The following is a 9,382-nucleotide window of genomic DNA, read 5'->3' on the forward strand; positions in this document are numbered from 1 at the left end:
TTTCGGGAGTTTCAAAAAAAAAAGGCCGAAAGGAGAGGCTGGTTTAAGTATTTTGAGTCCAGATGAGATGATAAGACCGATAAGAACTGGATAGGGCTTGCTTGACTGGAGGGGGTGGGATGAGAATCCGTTATAAGGTGAAACGGATAGAGAGAGATGTGGACAAGCAAAACCTTCAACACAACAAGGTGAGATTGAGCGGGAGTGGAGGGTCTGAGACGAGAGCCAACGTGAAGGATAACCGCTGCCCCTAATTAACCTTCTCAACTGTTGTTTATCTCTGGTTCTAGACTGCGAGCACAACAAGATGTTGGAGATGAGAGATTCGTAGCGTTTTGTATGAAGGCACGACCCTGCCAAGAGGGAGCGTCCGGGTTTCCCAGAGCTCTTAAAAAGCCTTGAGATGGCTTGCGTGAGTCGGATGGGTTTGGAAGCGCTGACGAGATGAGAACCGTCCAACGGTCCTAACTTGGATCTTGAGGGGGATTGGTAGAATTAAAAGTAAATAAATATTTAAATGGATGGATTTATTTATTTATATGTATGGCAGATGATGATTGGGTGACAATGTAGACAGACGAGTAGCCTATGGTGTGATTGATGGATGCAGTCAGACTCTGTGAGGAGAACCGGGCGTTTTGTCAGTGGTAGAGCTTAAATTCAACTTGGAAATTGTGTCAGTGAGAGCAGGAATGACGAACCCCGAACTGAGGATATTGCGTTCCAGCCTGGCAGTTTGTTTGTGTGTGTGTGCGTGCGCCTTGATTGTTTTTCTTCTCTTTTTTTTCCGCTTGGAACACGACCACGTTTTGGAAGAGAGATCAGGACCTGGAGACCACCACCAGATTTGAATTTTGCGGGCATGCAAGTTCAACGAGCTGTGGGATTGGGAGTGACTGGCAGTGGGATGAAGGCAGAAGACGGTAAATATGTAAAGTGGCTGATATTTGTGCCCGAAGATCGAGATGACAAGGGCAGTTGGAGGTGAGAAGAACTATGGGGAAGCAAATACTATGTATACTTAGATAGACGTCAGATGAATTATGTACAAACAAACAGAAGAGAGATCTGAGAAAACAATGGCATCACTGTCTCTCAAGTTAACTAGGAGGGGAAGGGGGCAGAGTCCGGTCCCCAGGGCGGAGACAAGCTCATAATGAGCACACGTCGGCGCGGGCCATTTTGTACCCACATTTTTACCTGCGAGCTCGGGGCAGAGAGGCTGGAGCCTGGAGGGATATAAAATTTTAATGAAATCCTTGTATTTATGTAACACATCGAATACATACATACATATCTATTTACTTACAATCTATTTACGCTTAAAGAAGGGTTGATCGAGCAGAGAAACAAGTATTTGAACAAGGGCAAAATGGGGTTCGATTCTCCTGGAGGGAAAAAGATAAGGCAGCTCTCATATTAAAATTCAATATACAGCGCACCACAGTTAAAACCTTTGGGATTGGGTTGTACAACAATGCACAGATATTTGAACTCGGGCAAAGGAGATTGGGGGAAGAAGGAAGATGGATTTTAAATAAATGAATAAATACAGCGCGGAGAACGTCTCTATGTGCATAAATGGGAGGCTGAAGCGATCTTCCTCGAGCCTCGGAGGTGGCAGCAGCAGTCGATCGCAAACGAGTTCAAGTTCAGTCTTGGGGGTGCGAAAATCGATTCGGAAGTTTGAACGACAACTCCTGCTGGTGGCCAGAAGACGGAGAGGGTGTCGATGATCGTGATGAATTTGTGGATCATCATACTCGTTCTAGTTCAAGCGCTGCCAACAACCACCACTTCAACAAACCAAGCACCCCTTCTGTAGAACGATTGTCAATGATTGTCGAAAGGCGCGAAGCGCGTCGACCTGCGTGTCCCCGCTCGATTAATTATTTATACAAGAACCCAGGAAGTGAAGGCCTGCAACATTAAGATTAAAGGCCATAGCAAGTTAAGAAGCAGGTCCATTGTGAGCTTGTGTGTCGGCCGACAGTGAAAACTGTGTATGTGTTAGTGACGGATCAGAAAATTCCACCACTCGCCAACAGGCAGCAGCAGGCCGATATGGAGATAGATTTTCGCCGTATTTGTGAGGTAAACATTGACGTATTTGTTATGTTGCAACATAGCAACCCAAAGCACATCATTTCGCACTGCAGGACGCGCGATTGAAGTTTGATGGGCGAGCCAAAACCGTTTGATCTTATGTGGAAGGTGGAGGGGGGGCAGGTCCACCAGATGGAGAGAATATGTCTTTTGGGGGGAAAAAATATGCAATTGTGCTCTTCACAATCAGCTATTTATTGTGGGGCACTGAATGGAGTGCTGGGATGTGCATACCCTTTTATGTAATTCTTTAAGGATTTGTTTTGTTTAGGTAACTGTGAGGCTGGCCGCTGGAGCACGCCGCTGGAGCACTTCCGATCAAACACTTCGCGCCGGGAAGAAATATCTGGATGTCCGGCGCCAAGAGGGTTCTCATTCCCAGCCTCAAGAGTCAACCAGTCCAAAGAAATCGGAGTGGGGCTTGACGGGGATGTGAAGAGCGACTGCGTTTGGGATTTGAATTGATTGAGGCTCAATTTCAAGCTGGCTGCAGATGACGATGACGGACGTTGGTTTGAAGGTGACTCGCCGGACGAACGGCCGCGGGGCTGCAAAGTTAACGAAGCTCGATCAACAGACCATTGAAGTCTCTTGCAGGCTACTTTTTGCGCAAAAAAGTACAATCAAACCCTTTCCAACTATCCGCAACACCGTCTTCATCCCACCTGGCCCTCAGACATGTTCGTGAACCGCGCCGGTCTTTCATAAATACATAGCCACCCTTTTATCTCGCTCAACCGCAAAACGAGCTCACCAACCATCCGGTGCGTGTTTGATCACCATTCGCTGTCAATCCAATCAAGTTGCGGAACGTGCAAATCAGCGCAAATCACCATCAACATTAATTGAGTCGCTCAGAGATCTCACTGCAGACGGCTCCGAGATTTTAAAATATCAAACTCATTAAGATCTCCATTTGAGTTACCTCGATAGAGCCATCGGGCCTCATCGGGCCAAAACTCACGTTTCTTTCGTAGAATGTCAACTGATCCAATCACATCAGATTAATTCCGATGGCCAGATTTGGCTCGGCCTGGCTCGGCGCGCTCTATGCCCGTTCGAGGATTTGGGGAGCGAAAGGGCCGAGCGGCCGGTGCTACAGTCTTAAGCTCCCTTCGGCCACGCAGCATGCAGCACAATAGGCTCGGCACCTTCGGCACGCGGGATCATCGAATGCCAGAGCCGCCTGCATCTTTGATCTTCGCCAAGGTCACCTCTTCCAGATATGTATGTACCATCCGCCTCCACCCAAGACATCATCATTTTCCAGGTCCGCTGATCAAGGCATCATGTCCTCCCTATAGCCCTCGCTGTTGTTGTGTATAGTTCCACATGCAGTTTGCGCGATGGCCCCTCGACTCAAGTTAACCTCAGTTCTTCAGGGGATAGATACCCTTGACTGAGTTGGACGACGCGGCTTGTTTGTTTTGATTAAGCCCTCAACGAAACATCTTTTGCGTGCCCTACAACCTCTTTGATAACATGGTACAACCAGGTTTGTGAATGATAGTGAAAGGGGTGTAAAACATCCGCTTACCTCTCAACGCAGCTTTCCAAAAAACATCTTGGGCTAGTGCTCCGACTGACGTAAATACCGCTGTCAAATGAATTCTCTTTCATGATCAGATCCAGACTCGACCAAAGATACCATGGCCATCACCCATGTCAAGCTAATAAGGATAATAGTACATCAATGCTTGGGCCCTATTCGGGGCCCTACACGACCAAATAGGGCCCGCGGGTCCCAAAACCACAGCCACCGCAGTCCTTATGTGGGGCCCTATGATACACAATCGCTTGAATCTGAATTCAGCTTTGCGTTGGTCCGGCTGCGGGGTCAAAAAGCAGTCAGGTTTGACCTGCCTGCCGCAAATTTGACTGCGGAGGCAGGTCAACGCCGGGGATATGTCAGATTGAGGTTGGTCTGATCCATCCGACCAGACTGTTATGCCAATACCGCCGAAAATGACAGTCGGGTCAGCTGAGTGTCATGGCCTACCCAGCTGACCAAATTTGACCCTGGTGAGCGGGCCAACGGTATTGCTGAGTTGGACATGCCAACAAGATCATGTTGGCTTGACCAACGGTCAAACCCTGGTCCAGCAGGACTCTTCTGCTGACGACGGCTTGTCGAAATGAGCAAGCCAATGCCGTCAGCGAGTCGGGCCCGCGTTGAGCATCGGTCATTATAATCGACTTGCCGTCCGGGTTGAGCAAGCAATCATCGGATTGTCTTTTTTTGATCAAGTGTCCTATAAATCTTCTGCTGTAAGAAGGAGGTAACAGGAGTTCCATTTTTCAAAAAAAGAACATGTCAAAAAGAAATCACAGGTGGTGGTGATTCATGTCGACCCTCACAGCAGGCCACCGTCGGAAGATCCGCCGATAGATTCCATTGCGCAGGCATTGCGCACTCGTTGCTGCGCAATGCATTTCGTCTTGCGCAAGGCCTCGAACTTAACAAAGTCCCTTCGAGACTTCGGGCCCCCGGGGGGTAGGCTGAGAGGGACTTAGACCATACCTCCCCATTCTGGCGCACGGAGAATGGGGCTTTCAGGTCTTTTTTCCTTTTCTTCAGTGTTCACTTTTCATAGAACAACATTTCTGATTTTTTTTGGCTGGTTGTCAGCGCAAGATACTATTCATGAGACTTGTATTTTTTTATCTGTATGTACTGCCACATACTCTGAGAAATTAACCAAGCAAAAATACTCGCAAAGAGATAACCAATTCGGTAAGGGAGATCTGTAGATTTTTCATTTTGCCAGAGCACAGGCCCTCATTCAATCACCCCGCCTTACCTAAGATGTAGCTATTTGAGGACCGTGCTCACCACTGTGCTGGTGAGTAGGGAACTGAGATGGATGAAAGCAAGACCTGAACAAGCAGCAACAACTGTCCCAACATGTCCGATAACAAATCCACCTCAGATGTCTCCAAAGAGCACCCGCCAGCCAGTGATGAACCAGACCCATGGCCTACTCCACCCTCCGGAAAAACAACAGTCATCACCCTGCCCAAGTCAACTACGAAGCTCAACAACAAAGATCTACATGCCTTCATCTATTTCATGAGCTGTTACACCACGGGCGAAGCTCAACGAAATGATTTCGATTGCCAGCCGATATCATTTCGGTTCGTCTGCCTGCAAGGGGGGACCGTCGCCAGACGGTCGGCGTTTTCACGGGAAAATTCCAGGAACCCTACTGGAAGGCAATCCAAAATTATTTTGGATCCCCAACGCACTTCCGAAGTGCTTTCGTGTGCAATTCGGAATGGTTACGGGCCGTCACAGGTTTTGGAGGGCTCAAAAAGGCTCAAAACAAGGTTTCAGCACGGTGGGTGGACAAAAGGGAGCCTTGAACATGCAACATGCTTCTGATCCACCCAAACCGAGCCCCTTGCCAACTGCCCCAGACACACTGTGGTATGGGGGCGCTGTTTTATATATAGGACCATGCTTCTGTGAGGTGTGGTCAGCCATATTTGGAAATATTCCGGGGAAAATCCAGGAAAAAAACCGGAATGGTCTGTTTCCTGGAATGAAGTCAAATCAATTTCGACTTCATTCCATTTTGGACGCTACCCGAATTGCGATCGGAATGGTTCCGGTACTTTGACCATACCGGAAGCATTCCGATTGGTTTTTGGTCCTTCAACCATACCGGTGTGGTACTCCGTCCGGCGGCAGTTAGTTGGAGGGGAATGGGAAAAAGAGATTTTATGTGCCCTCCGGGTGATGGTCGGGATGAGCAAGGAGGATCTGTTGAGCAATGAGGTTTGGGGGGGGGAAAGATTTTACGACGGCGTTTGAGCGCGCGTCGGCGGTTTGTTGTTTTTGAGGGAAGAAGAAAACTGGAATCAGAAAGAGGTTCTCAAGGATCAATAAGATTTGGTATGGCACTCTGGAGGGCGCCGGATGATGAGCGATAAGATTCTGATGGATTCCTCATTGGGATCAGCTAGGTTCCATGCCCCCCTTCCTCTGAGTTCGTGGGCAAACTCAGACTCCAGGAGGCGCCACGCACTGCGGACCCGTCATCACACCCCGCACGCGCACACGCTACAACACACACAACACAGCAAGCCAACAAACAACTAATCAAAGGAATAAAAAAAAAAAACCAAACCCTCCCCACTGTAACCATCCAACGCGCGCAGTAGAGAAAGGAAACAAGTCAAGGTCCTAAGAAACAAAACATCTCAAACAAAGATAGAAAGAAAAAAAAAGGAAAGAAAATATAAAAAAAAAAAAAACAAAGATGAAACTCCTGAAACGTCTTGAGGGGGATGCCGCCGCGCCACCATAGATCTTGTACCTTGAGGATTTGTTCTTGATGTCTTTCCGCGCGCCGCGCCGCAAAATGAGTGTTGTCCCTGCGTGTACCAAATGGCGCACCACATCTCCACCACGCTTGCAGTCTGTCCCTAGACTGCTCGCGTCTCGCCGCCAAGGATCTGAAGAAAGAGAGGGAAAACCAAGGAAAAAAAAAAAAAGGGGGAAGGAATCCTACAGGGAAAAATGGGGCCGAAGAGGAAGGGATCGCCACAGTGCTCACAAACGTGGCATAAAGTAGAGTTTTGCCAAAACTTAAGAGCATCATGCCCGGAGGTGCATTATTGGGAGGAACTTACTTTTGTTCCCCAATGCCTCCGCGTGCATAATACTTCTTCACCTGGTCCGCCGAAAATCGCCGCTTGAGTTCGGTGCCATTGAGCTCAGCCAAGACATAGGACCCGCCCCAAACCTGCTTAACGACTCAAAATGGTCCATTCCAGCGGTGCACAAAAAGCTGGCCCCACTGAATCTTGAGTGATCGGTTGTAGGCCAGAACTAGATCGCCAATCTGGAGCGGTTCACGTTGTTGTCCCGCGTGCTTCTCCTCCCAATAGCAGACCGCCTTGCCTCTAGATTCCATCATCCTCTTGTACGCCTTCTCGCGAGTCTCTTCGCTACGCTCTAATTGAAGCGACCGTGCCACCAGGAGGTCGGTCGTGGTCTTCACCGACTCCCAATCCACGCCAAGGTAGGACTTGATTTCCAAATCCAGGGGGAGGACCGCCCGCTGACCAAAGACTAGCTCGTAGGGGGAATAGCCGGTGGTGCGCTTGGTGGAGATCCGGTCGGCAAAAAGCACCAGGGGCAGAAACTTACGACAATTCTTGCCGCTCTCGCCAGCAAGCTTAACCAACGCGGCTTTGAGAGGACCATGGCCTTGTTCGACCATACCCTGACCTTCTGGGTAATAAGGAGTTGAGACGCGATGTTGTCCCGGCAAGGCGCGAAGCATGTCGGCTAGGGCGCTGCCAAATTCAGAACCTCCGTCCGTCGAATAGGATCGCGCCAGACCATAGCGCATCGTCCAGTGCTCTTGCAGAAAGGCGGCCACTGCTTCTGATGTCAGATTGTTGATGATCTTGGCCTCCACCCACCCAGAGAAGTCATCGCGGGCAACTATAAGATACTTGGTGCCACTAGCTTTCAAGTGAACTGCATCCATTGAGACCCTCCCAAACACGGTAGACTCGCCGGTCGGATAAAGAATTTCCTGAGGTCAACGAAGGTCCTTCTTCTGACACGCCTCGCAGCTCCGACACCATTTAGCCACCGCCTGTTTCAGAGACGGCCACCAGAAGCGCTCAGATACGCGGCGATAAGTTTCTGTAGTCCCACGGTGACCCAAATCTTCATGAAGCTGACTGAGAATAGCGTCCTGCTTCGACGGAATGGTTACCACGATCTTGGGGAGAGGACTTCCCCGCTTCATGAGACGGCCGGACTGCAGGAAAAAATCCGCCGATCTGCGCTTTAAACCGCGGAACTCTTTAGCATTCAGCCCAGCGAGCTTCTCGAGTGTTGCTAAAAAACTTTCCAAGAGTCGCCAGAAACCCTCTTGGTAGCCCATGTATTCATCCGAGGAGGTCGCGGCGCCAGCAAAGCAGGGGCGAATGAGGGCCTCCTCCTCATCAAAGTCGGATTCCGGAATAGTCTTGTTCTCCTCCAGGGGGCGCCGAGACAGCCCGTCAGGCATGGTGAAGGATTTACCTGGTCGGTGAACAATATCGAATGAGAACAGCTGGATGAAGGACACCCAGCGTGTCATTGGAGCGTTTGGCAGACTGGGAGCATTGATCATCTGTATTAGTGACTGCGCGTCGACTCGGAGCTCGAAGTGCTGTCCCCACAGGACGGTCTGAAGCTTCTTGAGGATCCGCGCCACTCCGCAGAGTTCGAGTTTTGGCTGCGAGTACCTTGACTCAACGTCGGAAAACAAGAGCGACTTGTACAAGGCTGGCCGATCCAGTCCATTTACGTCTTCTTGAGTGAGCACCGCGCCCGCTGCGTGAAAGCTAGAATCGACGGCGAGCTTGAGTTTCCCAGCTTCGGGTCCATAATTGATCTTGACGAGCACAATGTCCTTGCCCACTATGACTTTAAGTCTCTGAAAAGCCGCCTCGCACTCCGTCGTCCAGTCCCAGTCAGTGTCTTTTTGTGTCAACCGACGAAGTGGGAGACAAATCTCGGAAAGGGAAGGAATAAAAATGCGAACATAGACTACTACACCCAAAAATCCTCGCATTTCCGTAGCGTTAACAGGAGTAGGCCAAGAAAGGATCTTATTGACTTTGGTCTTTGCCATCCTCCGCCCCTCCTTGCATACCACGTGGCCGACGATTTCCAGCGCAGGGACGCAAGCCGCCAACTTAGATGCCGACACCGTGAGTCCACTCTCCTCGATCCGAAAGAGAATCCGCTCCAAAGTAGTGGCATACTCCCATATGAAACGCCGGATCCCTGGATGCCACGGCAGTCGCTCGCCGTCGTAGTTGGAGACAGGGCCCTTAATCCCTCCGTCGTCGATGAAAATCCCAGCGTGCTCAGGGATCTCTTCCTGTAAGATCCAGACCATCTGGGCCTGATAAACAGCTACGGAGTTAGTAGCGCCCTGGGGAAGCCGAGTGAGCTGGAACCTTCCCAACGGTGTGTCGAACGTCGTAAGAGGTCTAGAAATGGGATCCAAGGCTCACTCATCGTAGCCGCCCATGATGTCTCCCAGGCCGTAGCAAGCTCGCCCCGCGAAAGACTCCACGAACTCTTCCGTTGCTGGAGGAACGCCGGCATCCTTAATAGTGACCTTGTTCAGCGGTTGGAGATTGTGAACTACCCGGAGTTTCCCGTTGCTCTTGAGTACACAGAAGACCGGGGAAGAATAACTAGAGGTAGACTGTTCGTAGAGGCCAGTCTTAACCCTCTCACGAACCAATCGGATAAACT

The sequence above is a fragment of the Puccinia triticina genome, chromosome 15A, assembly GCF_026914185.1.
Source record: "Puccinia triticina chromosome 15A, complete sequence".
Lineage (NCBI taxonomy): Eukaryota > Fungi > Basidiomycota > Pucciniomycetes > Pucciniales > Pucciniaceae > Puccinia > Puccinia triticina.